The 17,191-nt window shown below is 48.8% G+C and overlaps 1 pseudogene; it reads right to left on the minus strand.

The window, feature by feature from the left end:
• Positions 1–1,646: 1,646 nt before the first annotated feature.
• On the minus strand, positions 1,647–10,400 carry LOC120933840 (annotated as a pseudogene).
• Between the last annotated feature and the right edge of the window lie 6,791 nt (positions 10,401–17,191).

A 17,191-nucleotide genomic window follows, 5' to 3' on the forward strand; every position in this document is an offset into this window, starting at 1 on the left:
CCCTCCCCCCTCTCACTCCTTTCCCTTCCCTCTCACCTCTTCCTTCCCTCTCACTGCTTCCTTCCTCTCCCTTCCCCTGCATTTATTAGTTTCCTTGCACTGTCTATATTTACCACATAATATGTTCCTATTATATACTGTTTGTATGTATAACATAAAATTTGAACCATAAAATACATGCATGTTTCATATATATTATAAATTGAATGCATATGAGCATTGAGGACACCTAGTGGTGGGTGAAGAAGTTACAGCTCAGGCAAATCACACCTTGATATGGGTGGTAAGATGGGTAGGTGCAGGCAGGAAATCCTGAGGTCTCTAGTGAAGCACCTTTCCCTTCTATGGAAATAAGAGTCTGTCAGAGCTGCAGCCAATGCTATAGGTAGGAATAGGGAAGAGATGTCTGTGTTGTGGACAGTGTGAGACAAGTCTGCCAGATATCATACACACGGTGGAGGGGATGGTGATGGGGGTCTACTCAGGTGAAGGGAATGGTGTTGAGGAAGGTGGGGAGGTCTCCTCAGGTGGAGGGGATGGTGTTGGGTGAGGTGGGGTTTCCTCAGGTGAAGGGGATGATATTGGGTGAGGTGGGGTCTTCTCAGGTGGAGGGGACAGTATCAGTCAAGGAGAGGTCTCGGGCGAGGAGGACAGTAATGGGTGAGGTGGGGTGGTCTTGTGCAGTGAGGACGGTATCTGGTGAGGTGCGGTCTCCTCAGGTGGAGCGGACAGTATCAGGCGGGGAGAGATCTCCTCAGCCTAGGACGACGGTAATAGGTGAGGTGGGGTCTCCTCGGGTGAAGGGGATGATATTGGGTGAGGTGGGGTCTTCTCAGGTAGAGGGGACAGTATCGGGCAAGGAGAGGTCTCCTCGGGCAGGGAGGACTGCAACGGGTGAGGTGGGGTCTGCTTTTGCAGGGAGGATGGTATTGAGTGAGGTGGGGTCTTCTCGGGTGGGGGGCGGTATCGAGCGAGGAGGACGGTAACAGGTGAGGTGGGGTCTCCTTGTGCAGGGAGGATGGTATCAGGTGAGGAGGGGCCTCTGGTGGAGGGGATGGTATTTGGTGAGGTGGGGTCTCCTCAGGTGAAGATATTGGGTGAGGTGGGGTCTTCTCAGGTAGAGGGGACAGTATCAGGTGAGGAGGACGGTAACAGGTGAGGTCTCCTTGTGCAAGGACAGTATCGGATGAGGTGGGGTCTCCTCAGGTGGAGGAGATGGTGTTGGGTGAGATCTCCTTGGGCTAGGTGGGGTCTCCTCAGGTGGAGGGGGTGGCATTAGTTAAGGGGGGTCTCCTCAGGTGGAGGGGGTGGCATTAGTTAAGGGGGGTCTCCTCAGGTTGAGGAAACAATATTAGGTGAGGTGGAGTCTTCCCATATGGAGGGGATGGTATTGGATGAGGTGAGGTGGGATCTCCTCAGGTGGAGGGGATAAGATTGGGTGAGGTGTGATCTTCTCAGGTGGAGGCAAAAGTATATGCTGCCCCCCAAATAAGCTCAGGTGTTCCCAGTGCTAATCCTCCATCATACAAAGACATTGTAGAAAGTTGTGCTCCTCCAATCTTGTGGTTGGTGAAGACTCTTTTCTGTTCCCCCATGGCGTTCTTCCTGAGATTTCCACCCGTACACAATGTCAGAACACGGCCAAACTTTATCCCAAAATTCATCTTTTATTATTATAAAAATAGACAGAGAAAAGGCAACCCTTCTCCTGGACACTCCCACAAAACTAAGGCATACTGGGAGTAGGAGGGGCTATACTGGGCCCACAGTTTGTTTGCCAGTGTCCCTTTCTTCCGGTAGGTGGCAGTATAACCCGACAGTTTCTGAATTCCTGGGCCCCTTAAAGAAGAAATAAATACAGATTTAGTTTTAAAAATGGTAACACACGGCAGGGTCATCAGAACAGATGCCCCCCTGGAAAGATACAGCACACCAGCCAGGGGCCCATCTAGAGCCAATGATTCCACCTGCTGCTAAAGGGACACTGATAGAGGACCTGTCTCAAAGGGGCATCTATGGTGTCAGCTGGATCAATATTACCCAGATGGGTTCCTATCAGATCACTGGGATCTAGTCATTGTTATAAAGGAGAGGGGCCCAAGCGCAGATCTTCTTGCACTCCATCCATGGACAGGTCCTCTTATTTTCACTATTCCGCAACAATGCCACTGGCTGTCCTTGTTATACATAAAGAAAATATGTATCTGCATAGGAAATACAGCCATGGAAATATGGAACAGCAAAGCACATACATTAATAATGTGAAAGTCACACCCAACAGCAGTAATGTAAATCTGAAGTCAGATCCCATTGGAGGGCCCAGGGTGGAAGGCCAACCTCTATCTTTGTGCACCCACAAATCACTGTGAGATGTGATAACACCATGTGAGGCTCCTTCTGTTCCGATTGGCTGGCTATGAATTGGGCCCCCAATATGGCGGCACCACACCCAGCTGTGTTCAGGGACATGACTCCTCCCTATGACCCCATCTGCAGCATCCCAAAATACACGTATGTTCTCCTGTGTGATGTCCACATCTGTCACATGACCTCTTTGTCCCCCATCAACCTCTCACGTTCCACCAATAGGAGACCAGGGGGGTCAGTCCTCTCCCGCCCGCCGTGTGTCATGTCCAGAGTCCCTGAGTTTTCTCTGTGCGAATTTCAGTGCCGCCTTCAGAACGCCATCCAGGTTCTCACAGCTTCCATTTTCATTGGCGGAACCCTCCGAACCGCCAGCCTTACCACCCATTACCGAGCAGACTGACACCGCCCAATCCAGGGCAGACAGAACAGGGGAGGGGCCCTGAGGGGGAGGAGAGAAGAGATCACATGAGCGGAATTCCTAAATACACATGCATCCGACGTGAAATAAAAGCCCCCCACCCCCTTACCTTGGACACCTGACATGCACACAGAACCTTCCCAGAGCTCTGCCTGCTGAATAGCATCACCGCCGAGCCCGGGCACTGCTCACACAGCAGGAAGACTGTCTTCATCAGGACCTGCAGGGGGCACCACACACACAATTACTAATGGGAGAAGACAATATGGGAGGTTCTCCAACCTCTGATGACTACACTCCCACACCTTTCACTAACACTCTATTGTCCTTCCATCTCGCTGTCTATCATCAGGCTGCTCTACTGAGACTGGATGGGAGCAACAACAATCAGCCTACTGATAGGGGGAGTGCCTGAAGAGCACAGAGGAGTAGTTCCAGGGAGGCAGAGGGAGGGGGAGTTCTAGGAAGGTGGAGGGAAGCAGAGTGAGGAGGAGTTTGAGGAAGGTGGAGGGAGGCAGAATTCCAGGAAGGCAGAGGGAGGGGGGAGTTTCAGGAAGGCAGAGGGAGAAGGGGTTCCAGGGAGGAAGAGGGAGTTCCAGCAAGGCGGAGGGAGGGGGAGTTCCAGCAAGGCGGAGGGAGGGGGAGTTCCAGGAAGGTGGAGTTCCAGGGATGAAGGATGAGATTCTCTATATCAGGAGAAGAAATGGCGATATCTCACCGGAAGAGACTCCTCCTCCAAACAGTCCACGATGACGGGACGCTGACCGTGCCTCTCCAGCAGACTCGGGACTCTCTCTGCAGCCTGGGGGAGGGGGAAAAGGAGCATTAGAATCTGATTGGTGGCAGGAGATCTCCCAGGACTGAAGTCCACTCTATTCCAGGAGATCCTATACCTGGGATGATTCTATACAATGAAGAGCTGTGCTGTCATCCGGCCACACAGTATAAAATATATTTCCCCGCCCCTCCTTTACCCATCTCCCTATCCCCATGTGTAAAATAGCCCCGCCCCTCCTTTACCTTTCTCCCTATCGCCTTCCGCACAGCTGTGTTGGCCGATCATTGCAAAGCCTTGAGAGACGCCTGTAGTTCCTTCCTCTGCCACTGCGGCATGGAGGCCTGTCCACACTCTGCAATGTAAAGGAACAATGACACGGTTATGGCGGCTTTGTTGGATCTTCCAGTGATAGATTGTCTCCCTCAATCAACGAGATATCCCCACCAATGTGATATTCCTTATTTTTATTTTGGTGTCCATCGTTTTTTTTCCCCTCAGTACCCCCTTCTATTTCGTCTGTAGGTCATGTGACCACATTCCCCCCCCCCCCCCGCTCTATAGCATTACCCGTTTTCTAATGCACCCCCCGGTGTGAATTGTGACACCCCCTGATCTTCACTCACATCCGTCACAAGTCCGACCTCCTTGGACAACCTCTGAGCGTCGTTCAGGGAAGGAGTCATCATCTTCATCCGCTCAACGATGGAATCCACTTCCCTGCGTAGAACCTGTCCCGTCTCCCGTGCCTGGAGAGAAGATCAGAGGATGAAGGTGACCCTGGGAGGTCTTATATTTTATTGTACAGTAAATTTCACTGATCATTAATTCTTAATCATCATCAATAATAAAAATAATATAATTAAATTGTATCATGCAGAGGATTGAATGGATGTGTGCTGGGCGTGGCCTCAGAAATCTGACCTCTCTGGCTTCTTTTCCGGTAACGGCGATAAGGCGGACAATCCCTCTCAGCAGAGGTTTCTCAGAGATGATCACCAAATCCTCAATGGCTCCCGTCTTCTGAAGGTGTCTGCATATAAACAGTCAGGAGGAATGTCAGGAGGAATCAGGGGGGATCCCGAAGAATCTAAGTATGAATTGAGAGGTGGGGGGGTCCAAGAATTTTTTAGAGGAATCGGGAGGTTTGGGTGTCTCAAAAGGAATCAGGGGGATCCAGAAGAATCTCAATATGAAATGAGAGGTGGGGGTTCCAAGAATTTTTTAGAGGAATTGGGAGGTTCGGGTGTCTCAGGAGGAATCAGAGGAAATCCAGGAAATTTTATGAGGACTTGTGGGGTAGTTCATGAGAACTGGAGGAATCAGAGGAAATGGGGGGGTGGGTGCAATGAGAATTAGGGTATTACAAAAAAACTCAGGAGGAATTTGGGGGGGGGGTTGGAGGTGGCTGTAGGGTAGGGGATCCAGGAGAATCTCAGGGGGAATCAGGAGGGGGGGACCCAGGAAACCTGAGAGGAAATCTGTCTGGGGGGAAATACCGTTGAATCTCAGGAGTCAGGATGGGAATACAGATGAATCTCAGAAGGTATTGAGGAGGGGACCCAGGAAACCTGAGATGGAACCTGTCTGGGGGGGGGTAAACAGAGGGATCCTGGGGGGGTGATCATGAAAATTAGGAGAATCCACGAAACCTCAGGAGGAATTGGGGGGGATGTAGGGTAGGGGTTCCCGGAAAATCTCAGGAGGAATCAGGAGAGGGGAAACCTGAGAAGAAATATGTCTGGGGGGAATACAGTTGAACCTCAGGAGTCAGGAAGGGAATACAGGTGAATCTCAGAAGGTATTGAGAAGGGGAGGACTCAAGAAACCTGAGGAGGAATCCCGAGGGGGGTGATCATGAGAATATGGGGAATCCAGGAAATCCTCAAGAGGAATTGGAGGGGTTGGGGGTGGCTGTAGTCTAGGGGAAGAATTAAGGGGGTCATAAGCATTTGGGGAACCCAGGAACATGTCTGGGGGTAATTTAGGGGAGGTATTGAGAATTGAGGGAAGCTCAGGAGAAATCAGGGGGGTTGGAGAGTGGCTCTAGGGTAGGGGATACTGAAGAATCTCAGGAGGAATCAGGAGGGGGGACCCAGGGAACCTGAGGAGAAATCTTTCTTGGGGGGGGACACAAGGGAGTTTTTAAGAGTAAATGCGGGGGGGGGGGTCATGAGCATTTAGGGAACCCAGGGAATCTCAGGGGAAATCAGGATGGGAGAGTGGCTAGGGGATACAGAAGAATCTCAAGAGGATCAGGAAGGGGATCCCAGAGAATCTCAGGAGGAAGGGGTGGTAAACCTATTAAAATCTCAAGGGGAGAGGGGTTGGGTCTTGGAGAACCCCAAGAAGAATCAATGGGCCAATAGAACACAGAAGAAAATTGAGTATTAGGGGAAATGGGTGGGGAAAACTGGTGGCAGGAAATCTGAGGAGGAATCTTGGGGTGGGGGAAAATCCAGGATAATCTCAGGGAATTCAAGGGATGAAAATCTCAGGAAAAATCAGGATAGAGGTAGGGAATCCTCAGGAGGAATCATGAATTGGTGGAACCAGGAAACCTTTGGAAAAATCAGTAGGTATTGGAAAGCATGGTGATAGGGTTGAGGAATCCAGGAGAATCTTATAAGGAACTAAAGGGAATCCAAGAGAATCTTAGAAGGAACTAAAGGGAATCCAGGAGAATTTCAAAAGAGAGACATGGGGGAGGATGGTGGCTGTAAGGGGAGGTGGAATAATCCAGGAGAATCTCGAGAAATCAAGGGGCAATCCATGGAAATATCAGGAAGAATCAGGATAGAGGAAGGGAATCCAGAAAAGTTTGAAAATAATTGGCAGGAGGAGTCTATCCAGGATACCTCAGGAAGTGGTGGGGAATCCAGGAGAACCCAGGAGGAATTGGAAAGTGTGGGGGGGCGGGTGTTGGGGAATCTTAGGAAGAATTCAAGGGGAATCCAGGAGAATCTCAGGAGGAATCTGGGTGTGGGGAGGGTAGAGGGTCCAGAAGGAGTTGGGGTCAGGGGTATTCATGAGAACCCGGGAGGAACCAGGAGAGGGAGGGCGATCCAGGAGAATTTCAGGAAGGAGACACCAAAACGCGACACACATTCAGTTGGGACAAACTTGTCTCTTACGTGCCACAGCAAAGTTCCACCGACGTCTGTTGATCGGCTCTGAAGGCTGGACTCACAATCTCCTGAACGGGAACGCCCACTGAGACCACACGTACCGGATCTGGGTACACCTGGGGGAGAGGAGAAATGAGGAGACCAGGGGTAGAGGAATGCCAGGCCACAACCACCAATGGTATCCTGTACAGTCCAACCACCGGTCTGTCTGTTAAAGGGGAACTCCACCCAGAAAGCAAACACTTCTATATACAAAGTACAGCCTCACCATCATAAAAATTCTCCTCCTTCTTATCCCCCAAACTCCTCCCTTCATGTGAGCAATGGACGCTCCTGTGTACAGCGAATGGCTGCTGCCAATATCTCCCTATGGTAAATTTCTCCCAATTATGTCACACTTCCTTGAGTGGGCGGTTACAATCTGTGCATCACCCGGTGGTGACCGTCCACAGTTGAAGTTTATGGTCCAATAAAAATATAGCAAAATATATGAATTTTTAAATTTCTCTCACAAGAAGCTTCACAAATAAACATTTAACAGACGTACTTCTAACACGGAATTCCCAGAGCACTGTGGGTTATCTACAGACGGTGCACAGCAGAAGCTGCTTCCTTTCAGACGGTCTCTCTCTGACTGAAAACTTCCTACAGAGCCTGAACAGTAGCTGGGGGGAGGAGTCACTGCTCCGTAAGGGGAGGAGTCACTGCTCTAAAGAGAGGGTGAGAAATCATTACTCTGGAATAGAGGGAGTCACTGCTCTGAGGGGGGAGGGGGTCAGTTAGTAGGGGGAGGAGTCACCGTTCTGGAGGGGGGGTTGTTGCTCTGGAGAAGGGGGAGAGGTTACTGCTCTGACTCTCGATAGTAAAAAGAACTCTCCGGACCCTGGATGGATTACATCCATTCAGGGTACATACCTTGTCCACACTGAAAAGTCCTGGGATATTTTTGGCGTCTGTGAGTGGGATCTCCGCAGTATAAACCTCCTGATTCTGTCCAATCACCTCTTGGAATTTCTTCTCAACTTCCTGCAGCTGCTGACCGCTCACCGGCCCCTAAAATATACAGACTGTGTGAGAGAATATACAAAAAGGGACAAATAATCTGTCAGCATAAAAACACCCAGAAAGGTGATATTCCCCGAGACCTCCTGGGAGGGGCTTTTTTGAGAACACAACAGAAAAGTGATATTCACCGAGACCTCCTGGGAGGGGCTTTACAGAATATTTAATAGTTTGCTGGGGGTTGTTTTGGGGGGGGGTTCCATGCAAACAGGTGCAAAAAAAACAAATGTGGAACTCCTATTATCAAGCAGGAAGGAGAGTCCACCAATTCCACCACTAACCAGGGAGGAGAAAGAGTCCCCCAATCCCACCACTAACGAGGGACTAGATGTCCACCAATCCTACTACTAACCAGGAAGGAAAGAGAATCATCCACCAATCCTACCACTCACCAGGGAGGAGATGGGAGTCCACTAATCCTGTTACTAATCAGGAAGGAGAGAGAATCCACCAATCCCACCACTAACCAGGGAGTAGATGTCCACCAAACCTACCACTAACCAGGGAGTAGATATCCACCAATCCTACCGCTAACCAGGCAGGAGATTTCCACCAATCCTACCACTAACCAGGGAGGAAATAAAATCCACCAATCCTACTACTAACCAGGAAGGAAAGAGAATCCACCAATCCTACCACTCACCAGGGAGGAGATGGGAGTCCACTAATCCTGTTACTAACCAGGAAGGAGAGAGAATCCACCAATCCCACCACTAACCAGGGAGTAGATGTCCACCAAACCTACCACTAACCAGGGAGTAGATGTCCACCAAACCTACCACTAACCAGAGAGTAGATGTCCACCAATCCTACCACTAACCAGGGAGTAGATGTCCACCAAACCTACCACTAACCAGGGAGTAGATGTCCACCAAACCTACCACTAACCAGAGAGTAGATGTCCACCAATCCTACCACTAACCAGGGAGTAGATGTCCACCAATCCTACCACTAACCAGGGAGTAGATGTCCACCAATCCTACCACTAACCAGGGAGTAGATGTCCACCAATCCTACCACTAACCAGGGAGTAGATGTCCACCAATCCTACCACTAACCAGGGAGTAGATGTCCACCAATCCTACCACTAACCAGGGAGTAGATGTCCACCAATCCTACCACTAACCAGGGAGTAGATATCCACCAATCCTACCACTAACCAAGAAGGAAAGAGAATCCACCAATCCTACCACTAACCACGGAGGAGAAAGAGTCCCCCAATCCCACCACTAACCAGGGAAGAGTCCACTCCAACTGGGAAGTGGAAGAGAGACTTGGTAGTGGAGAATTTCCAGTGTCTGTCCCCCTCGGACAATGAGAACTGGGGGAGAAGCAACTCTTCCCTTAGTGTCCATCCTACTAGGGGTCGGGCAATTTACCCCAGATGAACAGGTTTGCAGTTTTCTAAATCCCCACCCCTACGTGTTCTCCGCTCCTCACCGTGACGCTGACATCAAACCGCAGTCGCTCGGCAGTGACATGAGACCCGCGCTGTGCCACGCTCTCCCCCGGAACCTGGCGCAGGGCAAAGTTCAGCAGATGGGTGGCGGTGTGCTTCTCCATACACACGGTGCGCTGGGCCTGTGTGGAGATGGGAGGATAGTGAGATCACAGCCCAGCAGCTGAGGACACCCCCAGGACTTCCCACAGATACCTCATCCAGGAACAGCTCCACACGATTTTCAACCCTCAGGGGTTCTGTGGCCGTCCCCTTGTGTAGGACATAACCTCCAGCCTGGTGTAGGGACTCCACCGGAAACAGGACATCCTGTGTGGAGCACAGAGAAGGTTCATGGTCAGTAGAGGATTTCTCAAGGACTGTACACAGCTATCTTATGGAGGAGGTGATCAGTACAAGGAGGGATTCTCTACTGTAAGGGTTGTGTATGGTGGAGAGGTGATCAGTACATGGAGGGCTTATTTACTGTAAGCTATAGCTGCCCTGGGGGCAGAAGTCGTTTGCCCTTGGGGGAGGGGCTGTTGCTGGGGATTGATGTTGGCGCCCTCCGCTATCTCTTGGTATTAGCTCTCCATGTAATATAGAAAGGATTGATCCATGTTACCTGTTGTAGGGAATCTCTTACCTGCTCGCCTTCATGCACAAAGTACCCCAGATCTGAGCTCTGTCCCCCCTGCTCAGCATAGTAACAGGTCCGGTCCAAGATGACCCCACAACGCTGACCTCTGCTGACCGCACTGTGTAATGACTGGTCCTTGTACAGCATCAGGATGGTGGCCGGGCAGGGACTGAACACTGCATACAGAGAACCCTGATCACTCTCTAGATGTATCAAGTCACATATCAATACCCCGGTATCAGTACCTCAGTATTAGTGCTTCTTAGATACACTCTAGGGGGAGGGTTGTGTAACGTATGGTCAGGATGTTGGCTCTTGGTATGGGCAGAGTGTATCCAAGAAGCACCAATATTGGGTAGTAATAGTATACTGACCAGCCTGGAGATGTAAAGACTGAACTTACCGTATTTCCCATCATCCCCCAGGGTATAGCCGTATTTCAGGGAGTCATCAGTAGCCGGGACCCCCCTGCGCTGTAGTTCTGTTAGAGAGTGGATGTCCAGCCGCAGACCACCTACAGCCCCCTCTGCCTGCTGATTCCTCAACTTCCTCTGAGAACACAAAACTTGATTATTTCACAATACCAGCTACATCCTGGTCACACCCACTACCCGCTACATCCTGGTCACACCCACTACCAGCTACATCCTGGTCACACGTACTACCCACTACATCCTGGTCACACCCACTACCCGCTACATCCTGGTCACATCCACTACATCCTGGTCACACCCACTACATCCTGGTCACACCCACTACGCGCTACATCCTGGTCACATCCACTACATCCTGGTCACACCCACTACATCCTGGTCACATCCACTACGTAGTGACAGAACATACCAAGTACTGTCTGATCACACCAAGTACTGTCTGGTCACACCAAGCCTGTCCCGGTAGAACATGCCAAGTCCCTTTTGGTCACACCAAGCATGTCCTAAGAGAATAAACCAAGCACCTCCTGGTCACACCAAGAATGTACTGGCAGTAAATATCAAGTACTTCCTGGTCACACCAAGCATGTCCCGGTAGAACATGCCAAGTACCTCCTGGTAGACCATACCAAGTACCTACTGATTGACCAAGCATGTCCTGGTAGAACATAGCAAGTACCTCCTGGTCACACCAAGCACGTCCTGGTAGAACATACCAAGTACCTCCTGATCACACCAAGCACATCCTGGTAGACCATACCAAGTACCTCCTGATCACACCAAGCACGTCCTGGTAGACCATAACAAGTACCTCCTGATCACACCAAGCATGTCCTGGTAGACCATACCAAGTACCTCCTGATCACACCAAGAACGTTCTAGTAGAACACAGCAAGTACCTCCTGGTCACATCAGGGATGTCTTGGTAGAACATACCAAGTACCGTCTGGTCACACCAAGCATGTCCTGGTAGAACATGCCAAGTACCTCCTGGTCACACCAAGCATGTCCTGGTATAATATGTCAAGTACCTTCTGGTCACACCAAGCATGTCCTGGTAGAATATACCAAGTACATCCAGGTCACACCAAGCATGTCCTGGTAGAACATGTCAAGTACCTCCTGGTCACAGCAAGTATGTCCTGGTAGAATATACCAAGTACCTCCTGGTCACACCAAGCATGTACTGATAGAACATACCAAGTACCTCCTGGTCACAGCAAGTACATTCTGGCAGACTATATCAAGTACCTCCTGGTCACAGCAAGTACATTCTGGCAGACTATATCAAGTACCTCCTGGTCACAGCAAGTACATTCCGGTCAGACTATATCAAGTACCTCCTGGTCGCACACAATATGTGCTGGTAGGAAATACCAATTGAAGGAATGGAGGGTTTTCATCTTTCTTTCATTGTGCTGTTTTTTACACACCAGATCAGACTACAGGCTATTCACAACATAATAGTAAAAATGATTGTAAGCTGAATCCATTGCATCCCCTGCTGGCTGTATGTAGTAGACGTGACACGTCCAGAAAAGTTTCATATTTCCCTGACTAAAAAGACATTCTGTAATGTTTAGCCCCGATCATAATCAAGACAACATAGACACAACACTATAGATCCATGAGCTGCACATAGAACTTTTCCATTTATCTTCTATTATAAAGGAAGTACAGAACTATGTATACATTGTATATACATGGACTGGTTGCTATGGACAATTGCTATGGACGGTTGCTATGGACTGGTTGCTATGGACTGGTTGCTATGGACTGGTTGCTATGGAGTGGTTGGTATGGACGGTTGCTCTGGATTGGTTGCTATGGACTGGTTTCTATGGACTGGTTGCTATGGACTGGTTGCTATGGACTGGTTGCTAGGGACTGGTTGCTAGGGACTGGTTGCTAGGGATTGGTTGCTATGGACGGTTGCTATGGACTGGTTGCTATGGACTGGTTGCTAGGGACTGGTTGCTATGGAGTGGTTGCTATGGACTGGTTGCTATGGAGGGTTGCTATGGTCTGGTTGCTATGGACTGGTTGCTATGGACTGGTTGCTATATGCAGAGCATGCAGAAGTTACGCAGAGCCAAAAAAAAACTGAGCCATATCACCTCACAGTGTGTGGGAGGAGCTATAGAAAGCCCTCACAGATACCCCATCAAAACTGCACCATCAAAACTGCACCATCCTATTTGCCCCATCAAAAACTGGTTGCTATGGAGGGTTGCTATGGACTGGTTGTTATGGACGGGTTGCTATGGAGTGGTTGCTATGAAGTGGTTGCTACGGACTGATTGCTATGGACGGTTGCTATGGACTGGGTGCTATGGACTGGTTGCTATGGAGGGTTGCTATGGACTGGTTGCTATGGACTGATGGCTATGGACTGGTTGCTATGGACGGGTTGCTATAGACGGTTGCTATGGACTGGTTGCTATGGACTGGTTGCTATGGACGGTTGCTATGGACTGGTTGCTATGGACAGTTGCTATGGACTGGTTGCTATGGACTGGTTGCTATGGACGGTTGCTATGGACTGGTTGCTATGGACTGGTTGCTTTGGACTGGATGCTATGGAATGGTTGCTATGGAATGGTTGCTATGGACGGTTGCTATGGAGTGGTTGCTATAGAGGGTTGCTATGGACGGATTGCTATGGACGGTTGCTATGGACTGGTTGCTATGGACTGGTTGCTATGGACAATTGCTATGGACGGTTGCTATGGACTGGTTGCTATGGACTGGTTGCTATGGAGTGGTTGGTATGGACAGTTGCTCTGGATTGGTTGCTATGGACTGGTTGCTATGGACTGGTTGCTATGGACGGTTGCTATGGACTGGTTGCTATGGACTGGTTGCTTTGGACTGGTTGCTATGGAGTGGTTGCTATGGAGGGTTGCTATGGATTGGTTGCTATGGACTGGTTGCTATGGACTGGTTGCTATGGACTGGTTGCTATGGACTGGTTGCTATGGATTGGTTGCTATGGACTGGTTGCTATGGACTGGTTGCTATGGAGGGTTGCTATAGTCGGGTTGCTATGGACGGTTGCTATGGACTGGTTGCTATGGACTGGTTGCTATGGAGGGTTGCTATGGACTGATGGCTATGGACGGGTTGCTATGGACGGTTGCTATGGACTGGTTGCTATGGACTGGTTGCTATGGACTGGTTGCTTTGGACTGGTTGCTATGGAGTGGTTGCTATGGAGGGTTGCTATGGAAGGGTTGCTATGGAATGGTTGCTATGGAGTGGTTGCTATGGACTGGTTGCTATGGACTGGTTGCTATGGACTGGTTGCTATAGATGGGTTGCTATGGAGTGGTTGCTATGGACTGGTTGCTATGGAGGGTTGCTATGGACTGATGGCTATGGACGGGTTGCTATGGACGGTTGCTATGGACTGGTTGCTATGGACTGGTTGCTTTGGACTGGTTGCTATGGAGTGGTTGCTATGGAGGGTTAATATGGAGGGTTGCTATGAACAGTTGCTATGGACTGGTTGCTATGGACTGGTTGCTATGGACTGGTTGCTATGGACCGGTTGCTATGGATGGTTGCTATGGACTGGTTGCTATGGACTGGTTGCTTTGGACTGGTTGCTCTAGATGGTTGCTATGGAGTGGTTGCTATGGAGGGTTGCTATGGAATAGTTGCTATGGACTGGTTGCTATGGACTGGTTGCTATGGACTGGTTGCTATGGATTGGTTGCTATGGACTGGTTGCTATGGAGGGTTGCTATGGTCTGGTTGCTATGGACAGGTTGCTATGGATGGTTGCTAGGGAATGGTTGCTATGGACTGGTTGCTATGGACTGGTTGCTATGGACTGGTTGCTATGGATTGGTTGCTATGGACTGGTTGCTATGGAGGGTTGCTATGGTCTGGTTGCTATGGTCTGGTTGCTATGGACGGGTTGCTATAGACGGGTTGCTATGGACGGTTGCTATGGACCGGTTGCTATGGACCGGTTGCTATGGACTGGTTGCTATGGATGGGTTGCTATGGAGTGGTTGCTATGGACTGATGGCTATGGACGGGTTGCTATGGACTGGTTGCTATGGACTGGTTGCTTTTGACTGGTTGCTATGGAGGGTTGCTATGGAGGGTTGCTATGGAAGGGTTGCTATGGAATGGTTGCTATGGAGTGGTTGCTATGGACTGGTTGCTATGGACTGGTTGCTATGGACGGTTGCTATGGACTGGTTGCTATGGACTGGTTGCTATGGAGTGGTTGCTATGGACGGTTGCTCTGGATTGGTTGCTATGGACTGTTGCTATGGACTGGTTGCTATGGACTGGTTGCTTTGGACTGGTTGCTATAGACGGTTGCTATGGAGTGGTTGCTATGGAGGGTTGCTATGGAATGGTTTCTATGGACTGGTTGCTATGGACTGGTTGCTATGGACTGGTTGCTAGGGACTGGTTGCTAGGGACTGGTTGCTATGGATTGGTTGCTATGGACGGTTGCTATGGACTGGTTGCTATGGACTGGTTGCTAGGGACTGGTTGCTATGGAGTGGTTGCTATGGACTGGTTGCTATGGAGGGTTGCTATGGTCTGGTTGCTATGGACTGGTTGCTATGGACTGGTTGCTATATGCAGAGCATGCAGAAGTTACGCAGAGCCAAAAAAAACTGAGCCATATCACCTCACAGTGTGTGGGAGGAGCTATAGAAAGCCCTCACAGATGTGTGTATGAAGGATTTTACCTCAGCGTCTCCTAGGATACCAATGTAAACATATGCAAACACACTTTGGCGCAGAGGAAAGTTCCCTCAGCCTTGTGTGGGAGGAGCCAACTCACCTCACAGCTGTTTGGGAGGAGTTATTAAACTCCTCAGCGTCTCCTAGGAAACCAATTGTTTGGTTTGCAGGCTCTCTGTAAACACAGCAGAAATTGAGGAATGTTTTTTGAATACTTGTCCTTCAAATGAAGGTATTTACCTCACAGAAAAATCCTCACAGAAAACACCCCACAGAAAACACCTCACAACTACCTCACAGCTGTGTGTATGAAGGTATTTACCTCACAGAAACACCTCACAGAAAACACCCCACAGAAAACACCTCACAGAAAACACCTCACAACTACCTCACAGCTGTGTGTATGAAGGTATTTACCTCACAGAAACACCTCACAGAAAACACCTCACAACTACCTCACAGCTGTGTGTATGAAGGTATTTACCTCACAGAAACACCTCACAACTGTGTGGGAGGAGTTATAGAATCCCCTTATGAGGAGTTTTAATTACCTCAGCGTCTCCTAGGAAACAAATGTAAACATAAGCAAACACACTCTAAGCAGAGACTCAGATTCTTGCCTGGTACTTGTCCTTCAAATGGTTGTATTTTAAAAACTATAAATCGTACAGCGAATATCTTTATATTTTACGAATCACAAGACCCAGACCTACATTTTGATGTATAGTATGTCTCTGAACTAATAAAATTGAAGGCACAGTCGCAGTTTACAAATTCCCCAGCAGATTTTAGTTTTCTAAACTTTGACCTCCATTGACTTCCATTGAAATAATGGATGGCGTAGGTTGCAAACAAATTGTCACATTGTGAAAACGGTTTGATCAATCGCTGAGCTGCGAACACGTGTAGTGGCAGCAGGGCTAGCTGAACGTTTTGATATACGATTTGTGTAGGTCGGCTTGAAAATGAGGGAGTGGTCGCAGTTTACAAATCATGTGCTGATTTTTCCGTTTCTGACATTTCACACTCTAGCTTTTCCCATTCATTCCTATGGGAAAAATTTGCCGCAAAAATGACGATATTTCGCGAACGATTCAGCGAAACGTTCCACAAAGTAATAGCCCACTGAGCTGGAACAATCCGCACGATTCGATATATTACTCGTCTATGTAGTGTAAAAACTGTGGGAGGAGTTAGGGTGGCAAATTTGGCTAGAATAAGAATAAGAATAATATATATGTGAGATTACAATAAGTGCTCTTGCTATGCAAGACCACTTAATAATAGTGTGTGACTATGGGGGAGGGCACATTAGAATGTAAGTGCCTCTGTACAGAGACTGATGTGATTGGCTCAGTGTTCTCTGTACAGCACTGCGGTATATGTCAGAGCTATAACACAGTAAACAAGATATAAATCTGTAGAATGTTGTATTTCTGGTTTTCTGTCTTCAGTAGAAATATCTTTGTAGATGAATATTTGCTGTAGATGAAGATTTCTGTGTCAGAGATTTCCCTCTCGGGGTTTGTACAGAAATATGAGGAAACATTCATTGGGGAAATATAATTAGTCTGTGGAGGGGTCACTATGTTTGACAATTATCGCTCCCGGTGAAAAGGGCTCGGCTGTTTTCTGTAACAGGGAAGTGAAGTTGATTTGGTTTCTATGAAATAAATGCACAGCCATTATGCCTCCCTATACTGTGGAGAGGCTGATCTAATCAGCACCCATTACACCTCCATCTCTCATGTAGAAGAGAAGAGGGGGAGGAGCTTATGGTTTGGTCTGAACACAAATGGATACAAATCCCTGAACATTTACCAGTTTGGTGGGGGTTGAACGCCATACATAATCTCGCTATTACTTCCATTGTTACACATGATGGCTTCCCACTGTAACTGGTTGCTAAGGATCCAGCACTGCTGAGTCCTTTACAACCATTAATGTCACTGGCCCCATTCACATACATGGTGGGAACCTCCAGCCATGGAAACAAAGGAGCCAGGATAGGTCAAAAATTACAAAAGGGTTCCCCCTTCCTCATACCTGTCCCTTTAGTTCTGATATGAATTTTTAGGGTAACCCCACACAAAACAAAAACATAATTTTATGAGGCCTCCCCATATTCTATACCAGACCTTCCTAGTCTGATTTGTATGCAAGGGAAACTCCACATGAAAATCAAGAAAAAAGTTTGAAGTCCCCCTAAAAACCAT

The sequence above is a fragment of the Rana temporaria genome, chromosome 3, assembly GCF_905171775.1.
Source record: "Rana temporaria chromosome 3, aRanTem1.1, whole genome shotgun sequence".
In the NCBI taxonomy this organism is placed as follows: domain Eukaryota; kingdom Metazoa; phylum Chordata; class Amphibia; order Anura; family Ranidae; genus Rana; species Rana temporaria.